The 25,340-nt window shown below is 40.4% G+C and overlaps 1 protein-coding gene across 2 annotated transcripts in view; it reads right to left on the bottom strand.

The window, feature by feature from the left end:
• The window catches only part of AFF3 (AF4/FMR2 family member 3), a 524,208-nt gene that overhangs the window by 336,709 nt on the left and 162,159 nt on the right, over positions 1–25,340 (bottom strand). The window lies entirely within an intron of this gene.

Below are 25,340 nucleotides of genomic sequence, written 5' to 3'. Positions count from 1 at the left end.
ATATAAGATGTGTACACACACACAGCCAACATCCTACATAAACCGAACACTCAGACAATTAAGCTGTCAGCAAAACCCCTCACACATAATGAGAGGAGAAATACAGGAAAGTTTAGTATTTATATTCTTCTGAATCCCATTGTATCTACTAATGCCATTTTTTTTTCTCAATTTACAACTCCCAAGGACATACAGCACTCTATATTGGGAACATTTTTTCAGAGGCACAAAAATGAGTTTCTTGAAATACTTTTCATTTTCTAAACAAATATGAATAAATCAACATATATGTAGGCACATTGACATATATATGTATAATTATATTTGCTTTGTTACACCCTATTTTAACAAATCACAGATGCTATTGATTATAACACACAATGCTGTACGATGCACCACTTAGAAAACAATCTGCCAATTAAATTATGATATAATAGACTGTAAGACATGTTCCAATTTCAGGAATGAAAAAAAAATGTGAGGAAATGTGCATCTTGGAATCAATTATGTACAGTACTAGACTGTTTCCTGCTATATCCCCCAGCATTTCAAATAGCACTTGGCAATAATAGTAAACACTAAAAATATCTATTGAGTGGTTGAAGAACAGAATTAGTAAATACTTAACTATAATGAAAATAACTAAATACATTTCTCAGGGGAAAATAATGAGAACAGTGAGCACTGATCAAATATTTTTAAAAATTAGCAGGTGCTTTATATTCCCAAGTCTCGCTCTCTGTTTTTAAAAATTCTGCCCAGGAATTTGAATCTAAATAATAAAACCTGTTTACAAACATCCATTAAACAGAACTCTATCAGGTTTAACACATGCATATAAAATCATATATATATATGACAAGATTACTCTTCTTCAAAAACTGGATTTTAAAACAACTGTCCCGTCATGCCATTCTCACATGGCTTGCCATAGGTTTCCTCTCCAAGTTGTGCTTTAAGCTTATTACTTATGTCAGACTTTTCCGGCACATCTTGGGCATCTCACAGTGACTGAACACACTTCCCTCAGCCTCACATCTTGAGTTGCACCAATCTGAATGGAAAACACCCTCCTTTACAATCGCTAACAACCTGCTGATGCCAATTGCAAATCTGCTTTCTAAATACCCTACGTGAACAGTTCTTTCTTTATTACATTTCTCTTCTCTAGCTGACATCATTTCAAGAGTACTTTCATAAACAAAGAATTCCATAGCACTCTGTTCGTGGCTGAAACGTGTTAAGTTTTAGTCAATCGTCTAACACAACTTCTTTACTAATTTCATCCTTCATCTGAAAACTCTTCCCTTTTCCTCCTCACTTGCTCTGCCTTCATAGACTCATGATTATGAAACGGAAATTGGTTATGTCATTTCTGATCGGTTCTAACATCCGACACTCTCCTGGGAAAGGAAGTTACAACTTCCCCAAACCTTGATCTTCGTACATAAATGTCGGGTCTGCTGGGTCTGCGATAAATCCGTGTCCTCTCCAGATGCTCAATGCACAATGCAAAACAGGGTCCGCACCTCCAGAGGATAAGCAGGCAAGGGCACCGTGTTCTATCTTTACAATAAAATGCACATCTCCCATTAAATGGCAAATCCTTCATTTCTAAAGGTTGAACAGGACAGTACTTATAAACGAATTCCACCTTGGTTACATTTATAGTGCAGGAAAAAAAAGTCCTATCCAAAAATATACTCGGGCTTGAAGTCCTTTTCATCTAATTTTGCATTTATTTTACACCCTTTCCTCTCAGCATTTTGTGAGACAAAGAGCATTATCAAGCCCTGAAATCTGGAAAACTTTAATGATTGAATTTAGTCTTCTTGTACAGTTATTCATTAAAAAAGGGCTTTCTATTTACTGATAGGTTTTCAGTGCATGCAATACTGGCAGTACCATTTGTTTCCTACCTTGTTCATTGCTTTGTTTCTTCAACCATCTACTTTGTCTTTGCCTCTTTTCCCAGACTTCTCTGGAGCCCCTCTTCCCTCTTCCCACTTTGGAGAGGGAGAGAAGGTTCCAGAGGGGCACAGCCAGGTCTATGAGCCTGTCTGACTCTTTCAAGGCTCTGTCTGGGATACTAACCTGCTCTGTCTGGCCCTCTTTCCCAGGTGGCTGTCAGATCTAAGGTCATAGCTCTTCCCAAGGAGCCAGCGCCTACACAACTCAGTTCCTTGGGGATGACACTCAGGTCCCCAGGCCCCCACCACCCTGCCTTCCCTTCCCTCCACTCCCCCTTCTGCTGCGAGCTGGGGCTGGGCTCTGCCCACTCCCTTGCTTTCTCCTGTTATCCTCCCCGGGCCGTCACTCTCCTTCATTCCCTTCTCCCACCGCAACCCCCACATGGAGGCAGCCCAGAAAGCACGCCACCCAAACGGCAGCAATCTGGGGGCCTCTGATGATGTGCCACTGAGGCGGCGGCTGCTGCCCTTTCTCCCTGCTGCTGCCCAAACCTTCCCAGAGTTGCCCTGGAGACCCCGTTGACCTGACCCTGCCTGTATGGAGGAAAACTTCCATGAAGCCTTACGTGTGGTGACTTTCACACTCAAGGAAAGGACAGGCTCCCTGCTCCTGTCCCATTCTCTGCCCACCTGTGTCTCACCCACCCTTCCCTCTTAGAAGTTAAGAGCATGTCATCAGTTACAGCTTCTTTTCTTCGCTACCCATTGTTACAAAACTCAAAGAAGGAACCATGCCAGTTTGCTGTCCCCTTTGCTCTCCTGAATTTATCCTGAGCTTCAAAGGCACAAAGAGAGATGCTTCATGAATTTCAGCTCTTTGGTGCAAACAGTCATCTAAAGCTTTTGTTTCAATTTTATATTTTAGAAATGGTAACAGATATTCATGAGTTTAATTTAACTGTCTACTTACTAGCAGCCATGCTTGTTAAGGGCTGTAATAAAGCAACTGAGAAATTAAGCTCTCCACTTCCTTACATCCTAAGCTGTACATTATTTTAAGAGCCCTGTCATTACGAATTCTGCTGGCACTCAGGCCAGCGGTGCAGATCCTAATGAATCCATTTGGTATTCACACCGATGTTATAATGTATCACGTCCTCTGCTGCCATCCAAGAATCATCCTCAGTGTTTTTTATTCCCTGTGTTTGATAAATAAACTGATAATCTTTACTCTGCACAATAAAAGGATATTAAAACCAGGCTTGAATAATGTGTGACTGGAAATGTTAAGAGGAAAGGAACTATGATAAGTCTCTGAATATTCCAGAACACCAAAATATTCCCACCTCTTTCTTACTACTCCATCCGGCTGGTTTTTAGGCACCCTTACATCTCTGGATGCCATTTTAAATGCTGTGAAGAAAAAACCCCCTAATGTGCATCCTAAACTTCAGCTCCCCAACCATGACAGCTGCCCTTAACTGTGTCTCACACTGGATAGTCACTTGATCATCCTAGGAACCACCCTCCCCGCAAAGTTGCCATTATTAACCCCATTTTAAGCATGAGGAAACTGAAGCAGAGAGAGGTTAAGACATGGGTGCTATGATACAGAAATGAAAAGCTAGGAGTCAGGGAGGATGCTCAGGGAGGGAGAGGGAGAGGGAAAAATAAAGAGGGATAGATGGATGGATGGATGGATAGATAGATAGATAGATAGATAGATAGATAGATAGATAGATAGATAGATAAATGTTGATAGCCCACTGTTTCTGCTCCCTACCGGAGCCCTGACTGGTACACCATCTAAGAACTACATACTGCCTGAGCAGCTTCAGGTGCACTCTCACCTGTTCACGTACAACAAGTCTGTACTCACACTACACATCAGGCCAATCCTGGGTGTGCCATATGTCAATACACACAACTATCCCCTCATATCCTACATTCCTTCTTCCATAATTTAGGCCTCCTTTTATTCTTAATCGAGGGGGAAACAACCTTCTTTCCTCTTCATATATATGAAGTTGCTCATGTATTTATCATGTCACTGATAAAAAGATATTGGTAATTATGCAAAATCTGTGCAAGCTGCCTAATATCCAATTCTGTTGCATTGTGTACAATTTTACCATGTGACAGCATTAATGCATGCAAAACTCACTCATTCTACATGCAAGATTAAAGTGAAGTATTTCCAGTATTATCAAAATATTACTCCTTAGATAATAGTTTAGAAATGCCTATTCTTCTTTTCAGGTTAAACAACCCAAGCTTCCTTATTGCTTCACCGTGAATCATGCACCCCTCTTGCCTGCCTGGGGAGCTCTCAGTATTCAAGTTTTATTAACCTAAGTAGCTCAAACTGGGTTCATTCCTCTAATAAAAGATCCTGAAACACTGAGGAATTCTGATCTTAACATGAAACAAATATTACTTTTTACCAAGCACACTCAGTCATGTTTCACCATTTCTAACCACCCTCTCATTTTCCTCCTTCCAAGCAGAGGGAATCTTGATTCACTATCATCAGTCTTGATCCCGGTGGACAAGTGATGGCCCATGACCACGTGATGCTCACAGTTATCTCTGTCTTCCACAAACTGTCCATCCTACACTTGCTTTTATTCAGTGGCCGTCTTTATTCAATGGGCTGATGCTTGTCCATTTTCTCCCATTTCCTATTATACTTTTGAATCTGTGTTGGCTATTTTACCTCCTGCCTACTGGTGTACAACCAATAATAGTTCATCTATGACCCACAGAAGATGGTTTCCAACCCTTGGCTTGTCACACTGATCGGAAGGTTTAACAATCACCTTTCATGCATGGCAGCAATAAGTTTAATTCTGAGACAGACTTTGAAATTAAACGTGCAGATTTGGATTGAAAAGAGCATAACCACAATGCTCTTCTCTGCTACAGAAGAGGATTCTCTACATATTAATTACATTAAAATGACCATTCAGGAGAAAAACACTCAATGCTGATTGAGAAAAACCACGCGTCTGGTCAGATTGAAAACATCTTCCCGTTATTTATTCACTAAGCATTGGTAGTTAACATTTTTATTGTTCATTTGTTTTCAATCCTAAGCAGATTGTTAATGTAGACTTGATAAATAATTTAATATACTGGATTATGGAGCAGCATTTTGATATCGTGCTAAAGCATCACAGTAAGATCTAGATAGGGGAGAGGTGAAATAGCAGTGTGTTCCTCTTCCCCTGCCAATGTACATACTTTAGAATTCTGGTCACTGCATATTCAAAGGGATACAACAAAAACATCAGGATGAAACTTGCTAGCTATTGCGAGGACATTACAAACAATCTTATCTTCTACATCACTGTCTGTGGGGGCCAGCAGGAATAATATCTTTTGGACCACAGTGTGAGGGAAATCTTTGCTTCTCCTAAGCAGCTGATAAGTTTATATTTAAAGGCAACATGACTCTTGAAGTCATTCAACATTTCCTTTTTTGCTTTGGCTGCAAGGAAGCTCAGAGACAATTTACGGGCAGGCTACTTTTAATTATTAGGTAATAAAGGTATGCATTTTGGTAGATCACCTTATATCCTTTTCAGAATGAGATACATGCGTAACAGTGTGGCTTGGTGGACAGGGTTAAATGTGGTCATTTTAGGAGCTCTGGTTGACTTTGCTGTTTGGCTGGACAAATCGTTTAATTAGAGTTAACAGCACATATTTCTCCAAATACTGAGTAATGAATTCTACAATTTCTTCCTCCCTATCCTAGGTTACTCTGATGATTGGTGCAGTTTAATTGAAGCATCTTAAAAGAATGCTTTACATAAATGCTAAGGAAGGCATAAAAATGCTTTTGATTTATGGGAGCACTATATCCAGGGCTGGGCCTGAATTAGAGTTGCCAAGGTGTGGCTGCCTAGGGTGAAGCACATCAGCTCAGTTTTTCTGCCAGCTGTTGGATGCTTTATCTTGATGGGGGACTGGCCTGTATTCCGTGAGGGGTAGGCCTCCAGGGTCTAAGGCTTTGGGTGTGGCTCTCACATCCTGATCTCTTTCAACCACTGTTCATTCTGTTACTAATATATGTTATTTTTATGAGACTGAGCACATACCAAGATTTAGTCCGAAAAGAGGATTTTTGTAAGAAAAGAGTTCCTCTCAAAAACTCAGGAGAAACTGGAAATGACAGGCTAGCTGCCTCAATAGATCCAACTGCTTCTGCTGAATCTTTGGGCCCATATAAAGATTTACACTTTCCACGTGGACTCCGACCAGAAGGGCGAAGGCTCAGGATAGGGGTCTGGCCCTCAACTACAGGTGCAGACCCAGTGATCAGGCAAAATCCCACACAGGCAGGTTCAGGGGGTCACTCTAAGTTTCCTGTAGGAATAGCCCCAGAATTCATATCAAAGTCTATTGATGAACACTTGAACTGCATATCAAAGCAGATTGTAAATGCAGGTGTTAGGTATTATTTACAAAATATTCCTTAACGAAATAAGCTTCACGAAATAAGCAGCTGCCACCATCAACTGCACCGTGGCTCTGTGGTAACGAACGGGGTGAACTGAGTGACGGCAGCCGGGGCTGTGTCTTGTAGAGAACAGCTCAAGGCAGAATTTACAAACAAAATAACAGCTGGCAGGGAAAGTGCCCAAATGAAAGAGAGGAACAGAATCCATCCACAACCAGGAGAGCAAACCTCAGAAACAGGATTACCTGGCAGGTGGAAGTAATTCGGGATCAATGGGGGCAACGTATTGCTGTTTAGCTCAAAGAAGAACAAGGCTAAGCTCTGGTCACTGAGTTGCAGAGCATCCTGACTTCTCCAAGTGATTAGCATTTAAAAGGAGGACTTCTCTAGTTATTAACGTAAGAATCTAGCGTTATCAGAGGCTCAGGGCAAAAATCCACCGTGATCCAAGAGAAAATATTTGCCTGTGAAACTAATGATCAATAGTTCTACATTATGCTTGATGACAAACACAGTCCATAAATGTCAGGTGATAACTTGCACTGGTAAAAAATTATCAGCCAAAAGTCACACTTGGGGCATATGCATTTCCAACTACCACATAACTGGATACAACATGTCCTCAAATTTATACCCATCCTGTATGTTCCCATTAAGACCCAATAAATAACTTCTTTGCACTACTGATTATGAAGATTTTTCTTCATTAGGGTGCCTTCCGATCATAAAGAGCTTTCAAAAGGTCATGTTTTTAACCTGAATTGTATTTCTCACCAAATGAGCTCTCAAGATCAGAAATTGCTAGGGTATGAAAGAGACATGGAGCAACACATTCAAGCAGGAAACCATGTCTTTAATGAGAAGAAAAATCTCACAGGGTCATACAGTCCCAAAAGATAACATGGGGAAACAAATTCTTAGAGTATGGTTTCTTTATCAGAGATTGATTTTTGCCCTGCCAAAACTGCATATCAATGAGCAAAATAAATTATTATATAGGCATATCTCATTTTATTGTGTTTTGCTTTACTGTGCTTCACAGATACTGCGGTTTTTTGTTTTTGTTTTTGTTTTTTACAAATTGAAGGTTGTGGCAACCAAGCAATGAGCAAGACAATCCTCGCCACTTCTTCAAAAGCAGGTACTCATTTTGTGTCTCTGTGCCAATAATTTTGATAATTCTCACAGTATTTCAAACCTTTTCATTATTATTATATCTGTTTTGGTGATCTAGGATCTGGGATCTCTGATGTTACTATTGTAATTGTTTGGGCCACACCCATATAAGAGGTGAACTTAATCAATAATCGTTGTCTGTGTCCTGTCTGCTCCACTGACTGGTAACCCCAGTCTCTCCCTCTCCTCGGGCCCCCTCTTTCCTGAGACGCCACAATATTGAAATCAGGCCAATTAGTAACCCTGCAATGGCCTCTAAGTGTTTAAGTGAAAGGAAGAGTCACACATCTCTCATTTTAAATTAAAAGCTAGAAACGACTAAGCTCAGTGAGGGAAAGCTGAGACAGGCTGAAAGCTAGGCCTGTTGTACCAGTTAGCCAGGTTGTGAATGCAACGGAAAAGTTCTTGAAGGAAATTAAAAGTGCTACTCCAGTGAACACAGGAATGATAAGAAAGTGAAACAGCCTCATTGCTGATATGGACAAAGCTTTAGTGGTCTGGATAGAAGAGCAAAGCAGCCACAACATTCCCTTAAGCCAAAGCCTAGTCCAGAACTAGGCCCTAACTCGCTTCAATTCTGTGAAGGCTGAGAGAGGTGAGGAAGCTGCAGAAGGAAAGTTGGAAGCTAGTAGAGGTTGGTTTATGAGGTTTAAGGAAAAAAGCTGTTTCCATAACATAAAAATGCAAGGTGAAGCAGCAAGTGCTGATGTAGAAGCTGCAGAAAGTTATCCAGAAGATCTGGCTGAGATAACTGACGACGGTGGCAACACTGAACAGCAGATTTTCAACGTACTGTAGAAGAAACAGCTTATTTCAGAAGAAAATCCCATCTAGGACTTTCCTAGCTAGAGAGGAGTAGTCAATACCTGGCTTCAAAGCTTCAAAGGCCAGGCTGACTCTTGTTACTTGAAGTTGAAGCCAGTGCTCATTTAGCATTCCAAAAACCTTAGGGCCCTTAAGAATTATGCTAAACCTACTCTGCTTATGCCCTATAAAAGGAACAACAAAGCCTGGATGACAGCACGTCTCTTTACAACACAGTTTTCTGAATAATTTAAGCCCACTGTTGAGAGCTACTGCTCAGAAAATGATTCCTTCCAAAATATGACTGCTCACTGACAATGCCCCTGGCCACCCAAGATCTCTGATGAGATGTACAATGAGATGAGTGTTGTTTTCATGCCTGCTAACACAGTATCCATCCTCAGCCATGGATCAAGGAGTCATGAAGACTTTCAAGTCTAATTATTTAAGAAACATATTTTGTCAGGCTATAGCTGGCATAGCGATTCCTCTGATGGAAAAAAAGTCAATTGTAAACCTTTTGGAAAGGATTCACCATTCTAGATGCCATTAAGAACATTTGTGATTCATGAGAGGAAGTCAAAATATCAACATTAAGAGGACTTTGGAAGAAGCTGATTCCAACCCTTACAGATTACTTTTGAGGGGTTCAAGACTTCAGTGGAGTAAATAACTGCAGATATGGCAGAAATAGCAAGAGAACTAAATTAGAATGTGTAGCCCGAAGATGGGGCTGAACTGCTGCAATTTCATGATAAAACTTGAACAGAATTGCTTCTTATGGGTGAGCAAAGAAAATGGTTTCTTGAGATGGAATCTATTCTTAGTGAAGATGCTGTGAACATTGTCGAAATGAAAGAAATAATTTAAAATATTATTACATAAACTCAGTCAATAAAACAGCACAGGGTTTGAGAGGACTGACTCCAATTGTGAAAGAAGTTCTACTGCGGGCAAAGTGCTATCAAACAGCATCGCCTGCTACAGAGTAATCTTTTGGGAAAGGGAAACGCAACTGATGCAGCCAACTTCACTGCTGTCTTATTTCGAGGAATTGCCACAGCCCTTCCAGCCTTCAGCAGCCACCACCCATGATCAGTCAGCAGCGTCAGCACCGAGGCACGATCCTCCACCAGCAAAAAGGCTCAGAGGATGATTAGCATTTTTTAACAATAAAGTATTTTTAAATTAAGGTATAAAGATTGGTTTTTTAGACAAAATGCAACTGTACACTTACCAGACTGCATAGCGTAAACTTAAATTTTATATGTACTTGGAAACCAAAAAAATTTGTGTGACTCGCTTTATTGCAATATTTGGGTTATTGTGGTGGTCTGGAATCAAACCACAATCTCTCCGAGATTGCCTGTGGTTATTTTAAGCCACTAAATTTTGGAGTGGTTTGTTATGGCAGCAGCAGCTAACCCAAACACTCCCCAGAGGAAGAGCACAAAGATGCATGCGAGAGTCTGAACTCTGCAGAAATAAAGAATAAGCAATACCAAAACAGGAAGAGAAAAGAAAATCTCCGTCTGCACTGCCTACACGTTATCCTCCTCCCCCTTACCCCTCAGCTCCATACATCATCATAGCCTGAACTCTCTAGTCCTTTCTACATTCTGTTAGACACTGAGGCAAAAACAATTCCATCTCACTCCTTCAGTTCAGAGAAGAGAAGAAAGAGGAAGAGTTTCAGTAATTTAATGACAAGACAATGTCTTATGCAGCTATACCTACTACTGTGCCTTACATGAAGTATAAAGAATTATATTAAACAGATATTGAATTCTAGATAGTAGCTTTGTTTTTTACACTTATATGTGTTACCTATTTTGTATCTACTTTTTGTGTCTTCTAATATGGTGCAAAGAAATAAATATATTGTGGATAATAGGAAAAAGCTTCTCACTATCAGAAAAGGGAGTTATACATACAGGTAAGAGAGAAGGAGAAGAGTACAATAAACCTGTGGAATTGGAATGGAATTGGAAATATCAGTAAGAACCCTGATTTTTGGTAGATGGATAGATGGATGGATAGAGATAGGTAGATATAGATGCACATTATATATCACTGTCCAATGAGAAGTCCTAGAAGCAATGATACCCAAGTAGCAATGAGCACACACAGAACCCAGTTCCTAGTTTCTAAATACCATTTCTGAACCAGGACTCGAAGCAACAGATGACTCCAGGTCTGGGGATGGGAAATCACAAAAGGAACCTAGAACATCTTGCTGTACCAGAAAAAGGAATAAGGGAGATGTGTCAAATGGAAGCAAGCCACTTTGAAAGGGAACCCACTGACCAAATATGCAAAAATTGCCACATCTGGCATAAAAATTAATGTTAATGATTGACTAAATCCATTGAAAAAAAATCCCTGGGTCCACACGGATTAAATAAATAAGGTAGAAGGAAAAGCTCTTCCTTAGATAGGAATGCCGATTAATCAATGCAGAAGTAATGATGGAATCAGGACATCACCATTCAACAAGCACCGTGGTAATAACTGATTCCTGCAAGAACCATTAATGGAGGCTAAAAGTTGTGAGTCAGAGTTTGATGAGAAATAGGACATTTACGCAGTCTCAAAGATACAAAGGGGAAAATGGTAGCTTTACAGAGCAGAAACCTGGCAGACATCATCGTTATCAAGGGATTGAAGATCACACCACAAATAATGCAACAAATTGATACATGCCTCTGCCTATGACCCACTGAGGACCAGCATCTCTCCTGCAGTATTTCTGTCAAAGATGCAAAATATGAATCTAAAATAACAGCCTCTGGTCCTCTTTAACATCAAGGTCATGAAAAGCAAAGGAAGGCCAAGCAACTGATTGATACAAAAGGAGCCTTAACAGACATGTCAAGTCAACTAAATGCAATGCATAATTCTGGACTGGAGCCTGGGCCAGGAAAAGGAAAGAAACAACACCAGGACAATTTGCAAAATTAAAGCAGGGTCTGCAGATTACAGTATTGCATTAACGTTAATTTTCTGATTTAGATGAATGCACTAGGTTATATAAGAGAATGCCCTTGCTTTTTAGGAAATACACACTAAAGTATTCAGAAATAAAGGAGCAGGTTGCCTGCAATTTACTCTCAAATAGTTCAGAAAAAAATTGGAGATATATGTACATGCAAATACTATTATTTTATAATATGTGCTTATATATATAGCAAGACAAGAGAAGAGAAGAAAAGAATAAAGCAACATGGTAAAATTTAACATGCGGGGGTCTGAATGAAAGACAAAGGGAGTTCTTTGACTTTTCTTGCAACTTAAGTATGAAATTATTTCAAAATAAAAGCTTAAATTATATTGACATGGGAAGATATTCATCCAATGATGAAATGAATAAATTAAAACATTACATATTATCTTCTAATAGCAATTAACATGGAAATGTACAGTGTCACATGTATCGATGGAGATAGATGCTGAAACGTGCTGAGTGACAATGTGCCAGACAGGACAATACCATTTATGTAATTTAAGATACACACATGAAACATTACCACATATTATTTTATATACACACAAATGTAGAAAATTTTATGCAGCCTGGATACCCATTACTTTGGCATAGCAGTGTTCTCTGGGGTGGGAAAGAAGGACATGTGAATGCAAAGGAAAAAGGAACAGGTGGGGTGAGGACTTCAAATGTCTCTGGAAGCCAGTTAGGACCCACATGGGTATGCTCTGCATGCACAGGGCCCCGTGCTCCATTTAATGCTCTGCTGCTGCAGTCCTGAGAGTCTTAAAATAATTTCTCACAAGAGGCCATATTTCCATTTTGCGCTGGGCCCCATACACCATGTAGCAAGTCCTGTTTGTAACATTCTATCTCTTTCATTAAGAAATAGCAGAAGCTGAGCCCTCGAGCATGGGACTTGCCCTTAGGAAGCTCATTACCACAAAGGAGATTCTAAATTTGCATGTAATGGTGCCTAAGAGTCTCCCCGAGTACCTCTTTGTTGCTCAGATGTGGCCCTTCTCTCTCTAACTGAGCCATCTCGACAGGTGAACTCCCTGCCCTCCCCCCTACATGGGACCCGACTCCCAGGGTGTAAATCTCCCTGGCAATGCAGAATATGACTCCCAGGGATGAATGTGGACCCGGCATCGTGGGACTGAGAGTATCTTCTTGACCAAAAGGGGGATGCAAAATGAGACGAAATAGTTTCAGTGGCTGAGAGATTTCAAATGGAGTCAAGAAGTCACTCTGGTGGACATTCTTATGCACTATATAGATAACACCTCTTAGGTTTTAATGTATTGGAATAGCTAGAAGTAAATACCTGAAACTACCAAACTCCAACCCAGCAGTCTGGACTCCTGAAGACAATTATATAATAATGTAGATTACAAGGAGTGACAGTATGATTGTGAAGACCTTGTGGATCACATCCCTTTTATCTAGTGCATGGATGAATAGAAAAATGGGGATAAAAACTAAAGGACAAATGGGGTGGGATGGGGGGATGATTTGGGTGTTCTTTTTTCACTTTTATTTTTTATTCTTGTTCTGGTTCTTTCTGATGTAAGGAAAATGTTCAGAGATAGATTGTGGTGATGAATGCATAACTATGTTATCATACTGTGGACAGTAGATTGTATACCATGGATGATTGTATGGTGTGTGAATGTATTTCAGTAAAACTGAATTTAATTTAAAAAAAAAAAGAAAAGAAAGAAATAGCAGAAGCTAATTAGTTATTTTGGGCTAGTTTATGTCCAGATGTTTAATATATTAACCAATGTGCTTTCTGTATTTCAATATACTTTTTTTTTCAATTAGAAACAGTCTTTTCTCAAATTCATCTTAAGATGTTAATATAGCCTGTGATGACAAAAGTGAAAGAAACAAACAAAAGATGAAATCCTGCACTTCAAGGCTGGGAAGCCCTAAAGTGGGATTCAGTCAGAAGAAAAGTTCTCTGCCTGGGAGAGATCCTTTGCACTTGGTTCTCTGCTGAAACTCCTCCTCTTCAGAAGTTTTCTTTGGCCACTCCATCTAAAATCCCCTTTCTGCCTAGACTATCACTCCATTCCCTACCCCTTTTTGTCACTGCATTTACTACTCCCTGAAATTATATTATTTATTCATGTATTTAGGTATTTTATACTCTCCTTCATTGTAATTGAAGCCCCGAGAGGTTAGAGGCTCTATCTGCCTTGTCCCCTGCTCCATCCCCAGCATCTCAAAAAGGAATCGGCACCTAATGCCCACTGGCAAAATGACACTGGCAAAGAGACAGGGCGAGAAAGACTGGAAGAGATGGAGTGACCATACTTCCGAAAAAAGCTCAGAGTCAGATTTTTCAAGAGGCTGTAGGATGCACGTGCAGCAAAACCCAGATATGGAGGAATCCTGGTTCTGGAAACTATCTTGTACAGTCACACCCTTTGCAAAGGCTTCAGGTCAGTACCGCGGAGCAGAACTGTGGGCTTCCCGTGCAGCAGCCTCCCTGGGCAAGCAATGCTGGTCTCCTCGAGACATCACAACTGGGGAGACGAGGAGAGAACCTCAGCCGGGGGAGGGCACACGGTAACGACACCTGCACAGGTGAGGCCCTGGCTCCTAAGGCCCGGGGCTGCCTGGAGGCTCCTCGGGAAGGTACAGCTGCCAGACTCACAGCCTTGCCCTCCCAGAGCCCCTGCTCTTGTTCACCTTCTCCCCATTCCTTAGAACTTCCCTCCCTCCAAGGCCTGAATGGAGCACCCCTCACCAAGACCTGCCGTAACTACTGGAGCCAATGGTTGGGGTCAGGGTCCTGCACCCCGGGCCAGCTGATGGGGTTTTCCATAAAGGGTGTATTTGCTACAATACTGCAGGATGTAGGGAGCCAAAGGGACAGCGCAGCACCCAGCCTGAGGTCAGGAGCTAAGCGGGAAGTTACCAGTCCCTGGTTTGAAGGGCCGGAGCCAGAGGCTATAAATATGGGGGGGGGGGGGCAGGGAGATGGGGACCTCACTGGGCTCCCCTCCCATCTCCTGATGAGGCTCCTCCGTGGCTGAGCTGAACCAGGAGCCAAGGGCAGGAGAGCAGAAGGCCATTCCTCCAGGTGCATGTCCCTGGCACCAAGCAGGGGGTGGGGGGCAGCAGATAGAAGAGACCCCACACACAACCACCTCCCCTGCTCTAAACTCTCAGGACAAGCAGCAGTTACACACCCTCACTCCAGCCCCACCCCGTTCACTGTGACCAGTCTTGCCTCCCTCAGCTGGACTCCAAGCTCTTCAGGAGAAGTGACTGCTTATCATTTTCCTTACAGCCTCTAAAGAGATTATCATATAATTATATACCATATCATAGAATCACAATTTAGTGATTATATGAATGATTCCTTAACAGGTCACCAGATTTTCTGATATTAAAAATGACCGTAAAGTATCCAAATTTACAATACTCTGGTTTATAAGTGATAGAATGGATATTTATCTCATTAGTAGTAGCCAGGATTCTATACCAATTAATTTACATTTCTACAGCAGAGACAGCACTACTAGTAAGAAAAGTAAATGATGAAAGTAATTTGCTATTTGACAAGAAAACTGCATTATCCACCCCACAAAAAGCACAAAAATATTTCTGTTGTAAAAAATACTTGGTCATTACATGAAAATATTATAGAAATAAAAACTGTAAGAGGAGAAAAAATCCTAACAAATACTTAGAGGACTGAATGGTAATACGCCAGTGCACAATTCTGATCTTACAAAGGGAAAAGGAAAAAAAACAACCAGCTTTTTTCTTTCAGCATAGTTTTCTAAGGGGAATAAATTATTTACTGTTCCTTCAACTAAGCAATTCTCTTCTATTACTTAAAAAATATATTCCTGTTGCAGTTGCAAAACAAAATATAGTTCATCTTTTTTTCCTGGCTCACCCTTTACTATTGTATATCTTTTGATTCTGAGTATAACACAAAAAAAGGTTTTCTGAAAACACCATCTTGCTTTGAAGACAATAAGGATGTAGTGATCATCAAAGTTTGAAATATCTTATGAATATCTTGGGCCATTTAAAATATAATTAAAAATAATTTAAATTAGACTACTCCAGAGTACATTTCCTGTTCTCAAAAACTGTACTAATAAATACGGTCATTATGCAGTTCCTAGTTCCTCAGATACTGTGGATATCAGAATCACTGATCCAGTCACCACATGCAATAGTCTGCTCCTGCCTTCCACAAAGATGGCGCCACAACCAAAAACACATCTGTCCTAGTGACAGTGTTCATAATACTAACTGGTCCAGTCTCTATTTCATAAACACCTTTAGAGTGTTCCATACTTTTACTTCATCCTTTCATTGTGATAAAAAAAATAGTGAGGTGAGGTGGACAGACAACACAAATTAATACAGTAAGTCAATAACTTATCATTAGTCACTATTAATCACTCACTATTGCCAACCTAAAATCACAAGCGTGGGACTTAAGCACAGGATGCAGGATGAGTACAAGCACTTATCTGAGACCAAAACTTAATAGAAGCAGCCTCCAGTGGCAAACCTTCCATGTTTTCCAGCTCATTTTCAAAGGTTGTTATGAAAAACAACAATAAAACTAAAGCCAGCAGAAAAGTTCCAGTATGAAGACTAAACTTGGACACCTTAACTCCCTCTTTGCCATCCAAAACCACTTTTTCAGAAAACCAGCATATCCCCCTCTGGCCCCACAGAAAAGATAATTTTCATCTGGACTGTGAAAATGCCTAGCTATCATGCTTTGGAAAGCAAGAAGTACTCTTAATACTAATCATTATTATTATTGGTTTATGGTACTGTCTGGATTTTATGAATACAGACAATAATCATTAATTCTGTTGAGTAGTAGGATAGAATCATTTCCCTCCACTGTCATGTTCTCCCTCATAAAGGACACAGATGAAAAACATTAGGGGCAACTCATTCTTCTTTTATGGATGATTCCTGGGCATAAAGCTATTAATGTTTATCTCTTAAGTATAACTACCATATTTCTCACATCAATGCCCACAGTTGAATGCATCAATTAAAACTGCATGTATAATTTTCACATTTTGAATGAAGATTAATCGTGTGACGAGGATCGTTGTCTGCCCTCCTTCATATATGGACATATTTCTAGAGGTGTTACTTTAACATTTCTGGAATGGCTAGTGGAATATGGGATGGTTCCTTCTATGAGTTAATCCAACTCTCCAAGGAGCTGCCATTAAAACAAGGGTAGCCAGGCCTGTTCAGGTTCTCTCTGGTCTAATAAGTGAAATTTGTTCTTATTTTAAAAAGCTGAGATCAAGTTCAATTTATACAATATTTTGTACAAAAACATTCCTTTTAAAAAGCATTTCATACTAATTATTTCTCCTTTTGTTTTCCCTTTACCAACCAACTAGTGGCCCCTTTAAGGCAAAGGTTACAAGTAATACAGTTCTCCAAATTAAACCCAAAGTAAAGTAGAAGAAAGAAAATAAAAACAAAAGAGAAAATCAGTGAAAGAGAAGCTGGCAAACAACAGAAAAAAATCAATGAAGCCAGAAGTTGGTTCTTTGAAAGGATTAATAAGACTGATAGCAACCCACCAATATACCATGAGCCAATAAATTTGACAACTTAGATGAAATAGATTCCTTAAAAAATGCAAGTTACCAAAACTGACACAAGAAGACAAGAAATCTAAGTAACTCTTTATTTGTAAAAGAAATTGAATTTTTAATTAAATGATTTCCTACTAAGAAAACTTCAGGACCAAGTATTTCCAATGGCAAATTCTTTCAAAAGTTAATAAAAGAAATAATACAAATCATACACATTCTTTCAGAAAAATAAAGGAGAGAATACTTTCCAACTCATCCTATAAAGTTATTATAATCCTGGCACCCAAATAAAGACATAATAGGAAAAGAAAATTATAGACAAAAATCCCTCATAAACATAGATGCGAAATCTTTAATAAAATATTCACACCTAGTAATACAGAAAGAGGATAATACACCATGATCAAGAAGAGCTTATTCCAGGGATTCAACATAATGAAATATATTAACAGAGTAAGAGGGAAAACTCATACGATCAGATCAGTAGCTGCAGAGAAAGCATTTGGCACACCCATTTATGTTAAACACCCAGCCCATTCATTCACACCACAAAACCTGTTTATCTCAGCAAACTAGAACAGGACTTTCTCAGCCTGTAATAAGCATCTGTGAAAAACTACAGTTAGCCGCATGTAACAACAGTAAAATAGTAAATATTTCCCTGAGATTGGGATTAAGGCAAACATGTCCACGCTCACCATTTCTATTCAACGTTGTATGAGAAGGTCGGCCAGTGGAATCAGACAAGCAAGAGAAACAAAAAAGTATAGAGATTGGAAAGGAAGAAGCAAAACTCTCTTTCTTCACCAATGACATGACTGTATACATAAAACTCTAAAGCAATCTACAAGAAAACTACAGGCTCTAATAAATGAATTTAGCAATGTCATAGGACAAAAAGTCAATATACTAACAATAACAATTGTTGAAAATACTATTTGAAAGGTATCAAAATACCAAATACACGGGGATAAATTTAACAAAAGATGTGCAAGATCTGCATACTGAAACTCTAAAACCTTGTTGAGAGAAACTAAAGAAGACCTAAGTAAATGGAGAAGCATTTCATGAATTTGTGAATTGGAAGATTCAATATGGTGAAGATATCATTTCTTCACAAATTGATCTAATGATTCAATACAATTCCAGTCAACATTCCAGGAGGCTTTTTTACCCTGGAAATTGACAAGGTGATTTGAAAATTTAGATGGAAAAGCAAAGATCCTAGAATAGCCACAATATTCTTACAAAAGAAGAAAAAAATGGAGAAATTACTATAAAGCTAAAGAAATCAAGACTGTAGTTCTAGTGAAAGGACAGATAAGCATATCAACTGAACAGAACAGAGGATCCAGAAATAAACTCACAGATATACAGTCACAGATTTTCAACATGGATGACAAAGCAATTTCATGGGGAAAGAAAAATATGTTCAATAAATGCTGGGGAAACAACTAGATATCCATATTACAGAAAGGGAAAAATAAAGACTCTCAACCCCTACTCCACATCATTCACAAAAATCAATTTGAGATGATCACAGACTAACCATAATGGCAAAAACAAAAAAAGTCATTAGAGTGAGAAGAGCCAGTCTCCTGGTAGTCTTCATTTTTGTGATAAATCCATAATCTCAGTCTAATCAGGTGAATCATTTCACACACACCCAAGTTTAGGCCCATTCTACAAAAATCCTGGAGGAATCTTCAAAAAGTGTTGAGGACAGAAAAGACAAAGACTGAGGAAGTATCACTGATTGGAGAAAACTAAGGACTTGTGACAACTAACTACAGCACAGCATCTTGGACTGGATCCTGGAGAACGAGGACATGAGGAAAAACTGGTGAAATCTGAATTAAAGTCTGCAGTTCAGCCAATGTATTGTATCAACATTAATTTTTTAGTTCTGACAATTATACCACAGTCAGGTAAGATGTTAAACTCAGGGGAGGCTGTGTGGTAGACACTCTGCTGTGTCTCTCTAACTCTTCTGAACATCTACGATTATTTCAAAATAATAGATTTTAAAAACTATTAGAGGAAAGAATAGAATATATTCAAGAAGTTGAAGTAGGCAAAGACTTCTTAGAGAAAACACAGAAAACAATAAACGTAAAAGAAAAAAGATGATAACTTGAACTTCATCACAATCAAAAACATCCGTTCATCAAAACATACCTTCACAAGAATAAAGAGGTAAGCCACAGACTGGGGGAAAATATTTGCAATGCATATATCTGACAAATGACTTGCATCCAGAATATACAGTGTACTCTGGGACTCAATTATAAAAACAAAACAACAACAGCAGAACAAAAAAATGGGCAAACAGCTTGAAGAGACACTTCACAAATGAAGATATACGAATGGTCAATAAACACATATAATAAATGCTCAACATCATTTCCACCCAGGAAATGAAAATAAAACCCACAGTGAAATGCCAATATTCACCCACCAGGTCGAGTAAATGAAAAAGACTGAAAATACCAAATGTTGGAGAGGACGTAGCACATCCAGACCTCTCCCACACTCTGGTCAAGCATGAAACGGCATGATCACTCTGGAGAACTGTCTGGCAGTTTCTTAAAAGTTAAACACACATCTAAACTATGACCTAACAATTCTACCTTTAGGTAGTTATCCAAAAGAAATGAAACCATAAGTCTACCAAAAGCCTTGTGCTAGAATGTCCAGAGCTATCTTATTCATAATAATCAAAACTGGAAATAGTCGTGAGCCCTAATGTAAGCCATGGACTACAGCTGAGAGCACAATTACAAAATATTCTTTCATCAGTTGTACCAAGGGTGTAACCCTGATGTAAGGTGTTCACAACAAAGGGGTATATGGGAATTCTGTATTTTCTGCATGATTTTTCTGTAAACCCACAACGTCCCTAATTAAAAAATATATACATTAAAAAAAAACCTGGAAATAGCCCAGATTTTCCATCAACAGGAGACCGGATCAACAAATGTAGTATATTCATAAAATGGATTACTACTCAGCAACTTTTTAATAAAGGAAGTACAGGCACGGGTAACATTATGGATGAATCTCAAAAATACTATGTTGAAAGCAACCAAGTCAGAAACAAAGAGTGCACATTGTATGATCCCATAGCTATGAAACTGTAGAGTTGGTTAAGGCAATAGATATCAGATCGGTGCTTGCTTCTGGGAGCAGGAACTGACTGGAGAGAGACATGTGGGAGCTTTTAGGGTTGATGGAAATGGTCTTTACCCTGATATATGTTCATCAAAACTGACTGAAAGGTACACTTAATATCTGAGCATTTCACTGCATGTACATTATACCACAAAAATTAAGAAAAAGCAGATACAGTTCCTAAGAATCAAAAACCCTTGTAAATCCTTCTCAAGTTAACATGTATTTTTCTTTGTGCCTAAAATCTTTCCTACCTCTGGGTCTGATGTAAGCCCTTTTCACATTCCAATCCTTTGGCTACTTCTTAGGAAATGATGGTAAAATTTTTTCACCTAGCTTTTTGGAGCTCTTGGCCATGTGACCCAGAAATGCTTCTCAAAATGCTATATACAACATTCACGCACATCCCATTCACTCCTGATGCACTCGTCCAGAGCAACGACCCCAAAAATGTTTCTCATTTTACAAACTTTCAAGAACAACAAAGATTCCTGCCACCTTGGGCAGAGTCTAAAACCACCATGCCAAATACAGTATGTTTTAAGCAAACTCTTTTCCTTCTCCCACAGGAAGCATGGCATACCCAAGCTTTCTAGAAGAGAGAACATGGGGGAATTTAAAGATGAGACAGAACTGGGGTTCTGTTTAACCTTGATCCACAGGGACCTTTCACAGCTGCCATCTCTGCAGACCAAATGCCAACTTGCTCAACATTAAATGGCCCCTTGAGGAGTTACTGGCTTGTGTACAGCAAGACAAGGACTTTGGTCTGAACTACATTTGTGATGCTTCTAAGAGTACAGATTGTCAATTTCTAGATTTAAGCTTTCAGTGCAGAAAAGCATATGGAGTAGCTGGAAGGAAATATGCTCCCAGCTTAAGAATCAGCAGGCACTTTACTTTACATACCATCCAAGTATTCTGAAGAGCTGCAATTACAAGTTGTGTAAACGTGAGAGCTCATTTGTACTTTTTCAAAAGAAAGAATGAAAGATAACTAAGCTCTTCTGAATTCTACCTGAGAAGAGAGTGAAGTCCAATGAATTTTCTCAAAACAGGTAAGAGCACAAAGTGACAGTGGTTTTTCAATTGGATATGAGTATAGCTACTTGTGAAAGTCATCTGAATCAGATACTTTTAGAAGACTTGTTCTATAGTTCTTTGGCAATAAAAATTCAATTTTGCTTTGGGGAAAAAAATTTCCAAAATAGAAAATTTCTGCTTCTTTGGTTTCTGACATTTATATAGTGTAGAAAAAGGAAAAAAAAAGAAAACATAAAGAGAAGGTGCTATGGCTGACCCCAGTATGCATGTACTAGCATAGTAAATGTATTTGTTGTCTCCACACAGTCACATCACAGAATTCATTTTTAACCCTGTAATTCTTACTTTGGTTAAACCAAGGGAGAGAATAAAATCAATAATAAATATCAAAGATGGGAAAGTCCTACATTAAAAACTGGAACTGATGGCTCAGTTCAGGTCTACTGGGATGAGCCTGTTGGAGAAGCAGCCTGCCACATGCCACTGTCCCAAGAAGTATCGGACACAAGCTCCTCCCCGTCAGGTCGCTGTGACACTCCCCCATGCCCTTCCTGCTCTTTCCTTCCTCCACCAAGGACCAAAGGGCAACCTCCTGTGCTCTCCACTGGCCTGGGGACTGAGGACCTCCGCCCCATTTCACGGCTTCCTGCCTCAGGGTTGTAAGTTCTTTTGGAAGGAAAAAACACACACACATAAAAACAGCAATGTATTTTTTCCACCTTCAGCTAAAGAAATCTTGCATGTCCTTCCAGGTTCAGTAGATGCCGGCTCCTTTGAGTGGCTTCTGGGAGCCCCCAAAGGAAACGACTGTGCTATCCCCATCGAGTCTGTATCTGTATTTTAGCTCTTACTTGATTCCACTGGGCTGACAGTTCATAGCTGAAGTGTGTGCAGTCCACTCGGAGCCCCTCTACTTCCAATGACTGCATTCTTCCCACAGTGCTTGGTACAATATCTTACACGTGGTCACTGCTCACTGAATAACGTTGAATTCCTGATCTTTCCATTTAAATATGGAATTTGTAAGAGGATGGTCACTGAGAGGAAAGTGGAGGAATGAAAATTCATCTTCTCATTACAGACTGTATCATTACTTAGAAAAACAGCCTTAGCCTGACCTCTGCTTATTGCTATGCAATCAACATTGATCCGGCAAAAAACAGCAATGTGCAATCACACGCCATGTTTCAGCTTTAGAAACGTGATGCATGAAACCCCAAATGCTACTTCATCAATTTAATTTTCCAGTGTCCACACTGGGAATTTCTATTTCGGAAATCCAGCATCAAACGCAAATGACTAAAATTCATTTACTTTTAATTACAGATTTTTTTCCTCTTGTTCATATAGATTCATTAATATTTCTTTCGGACGTGGCATGGAAGATCAATCCCCACTTTGCCAAGCTTCATAGTGGTATTTTTCCATAAAATAAGTTTATTATTATAGACGAATGCCAGTCCTTCTAAGGAATGATTCTCAAAGCCAGTGAGCACGATCTGGGAATTTATGTCTATTGCTCTGGAGCTCCTCAGGTCAAGGACCACATGTTAGTGCCTCTGTGTTCTCACACCTAGCACACCCAGCATACACACACCCAGCACACACACACACATACACCAGCACACACTGCACACCCAGCACACACACACACACCCAGCACACCCCTGCACATCCAGCACACATCTAGCACACCTAGCACACACACTCTCAGCACACTCAGCACACCCTGCAACCCAGCGCACACATGCACCACACCCATCACACCCTGCACACCCAGCACACACACACCCTGTGCACCCAGTACACCCTGTACTCACAGCGCACACACATACCCAGGACACCCTGCACACCCAGCACACACACAACAGCACATGCACACACCCTGCACATCCAGTACATCCTGTATGCACACCCAGTATACCCTGTACTCACAGCACACACACATACCCAGACCACCCTGCACACCCAGCACACACACAACAGCACATGCACACACCCTGCACATCCAGTACACCCTGTATGCACACCCAGTATACCCTGTACTCACAGCACACACACATACCCAGGACACCCTGCACACCAAGCACACACACAGTGGGTACTCAGGGAAAGCCTGTGGGATGAATGCCCTGGAATTACGCTTGGGCAGATGAAAGGACAACTCAAAGATGATGACAGGATGCTGAAGTCTGAGGCTTCCATGACCTCCAAGCAGCCTCCTGTGCTTCCTGGAGGTCAAGTCTGGGCCATCACTGACCCCGTGGAGGTAGAACAAGCAGGTTCAGAAGCCCAGGCCAGAGGACGGCAGGGAGTGCAGACATGGGATGTGACTGCAGCCCCCAGACCCTGGCATGGGCTCAGCACACAGAAGACCTTCGCTAAGTGTTTGCTCAGTTAAATTCCTTATACTGTGCCAACACCCACAAGCCAGGCTTCCATGTTCAGGGAGGTGCTTTGTTATCAAGGAATAAACCAAGCTCTCACAACTAAGGATCAGAAACACGAAAATGTTGGGATGCCAGCTGATGTTCCTTTTATGCTACGGGCAACTGTGCAGTCTTTGCAGACAGACATTTTGATGAATATCCAAAAAGGCTGCTCATGAGAAGATGAAGTCATGCACACATTTGGTAAACATTTATTGAGCACCAATTCAACTGTGCTGGGGTTGAGGATACAAAAATAAACAATTCACAGTCCTGAGGCCCCATGGGGCTCCCAGTCACGGGGTCACAGTAGTAACATAAACCAGTAAGTTCAAGACAAGAATCCACATACATAAGCCTAGAAAAGAAAAAGAGAAAGGGGCCATGCTAGGGAGAGAGGAAAGTGCAGACACAGGAGTGCAAGAGCACAAAACACATTTAAACAGTGCTACTGATTCCACCTGCCCTTCTCCTCAGTAAGCATATCTGCCCCGGGGTAAATCCGGAAGGGCAGCTGGGAATCTGCTGTTCCCAACACTGGCTTAGGCTTTTCATTTCCCCACACCGACCTGGACGCTATTGTTCAAAGATGCATATTTTTCATACGACAAATTCCCTAAACCCAAACTACTTTACACATTATTAATTTGTACATACATGCATATTATTATGCAGGATCGAATATACTAAAACATGCATAAATTCGTGTTTATGGGCAATTTAGGGCATCTCAACGGTAGTTTTGACTTAGTGCAATTTTTGCCTTGCACACCAACTGTGAACCTACTGGTTCCAGCGAATGTGCAAAGGGCTTCAGGCGCTAAGGACCTGGACAAATGGACACGCCATGGGCCTGGAGGGCTGGGGAGGATTAAATGCTCTATACTTGCAGCATCCAACAAAGTCTTCCAGGCCACCAATCCACTTAACAAGGCTTCCAACAACCTCCTTACTAGAAACGTGATTCCTTTCCTCTGCCTATACTAATAGACTACACAATTAAAAAAATAAACTTTCTGAAGTCAATCAGGATTTTGCTCCAAAAAAAATCTGAATAGAAGTGTGTTGGAGGCTGGGGTGCTAAACCTGGTCAGTTTCTACTGAGCCTGCCATCGGGTCCTGCTTCGAGCACAGGCTCAGAGCAGAAGCTCACGTGCAGGGTGCACTGGACCCCCGAGAGCGGACTCCCGCCTCCTTGGAGGAGAGGATTTGCAAGCTCTGCACCTGTCCTCTCCCTCCTTCTCATCATGCTCCCACTCGTGCAAGCCAACTCGTGCTTAGAAGTCAAAAGCTACAAGGAGAAGCACAATCCAACAATTTTCCAAAGGTTTCCAAATGAGTATGAAATAAATCCAGCCCCAGAGCCTCTCCAAGTGGCCCAATCCTTAAAAATACTAAGTGTTCCAATCAGAAAACAGTGAATGTATACAGAGAGCCCATGAGAAGATGGGGGAGGCTGTTTCATGCATCAGAGTCCACAAAGTTATTGTGGGATGGATTAATACGGAAAAGGAAACTAAAGTTTAAGGCTAAATAACTTCATGAAAACGTCAAAGTGGTAGACAAATAGCATTAGGTAAGTCACTGTAGTACACACAACATGGAGACAGGAATCTGTCCTAGAACACAAGTTCCCTAATGCTCTTTGTCCTTGTAGATATTCACCAGTGAAGGCTGATATTTATAGGTCACTCACAGCACACACTCATCTAACTATATTTATATAACTAGAACAAACTGGAC

The sequence above is a fragment of the Choloepus didactylus genome, chromosome 17, assembly GCF_015220235.1.
Source record: "Choloepus didactylus isolate mChoDid1 chromosome 17, mChoDid1.pri, whole genome shotgun sequence".
Classification (NCBI taxonomy): Eukaryota; Metazoa; Chordata; class Mammalia; order Pilosa; family Megalonychidae; genus Choloepus; species Choloepus didactylus.
This window is presented reverse-complemented; position numbering and strand designations above follow the sequence as displayed.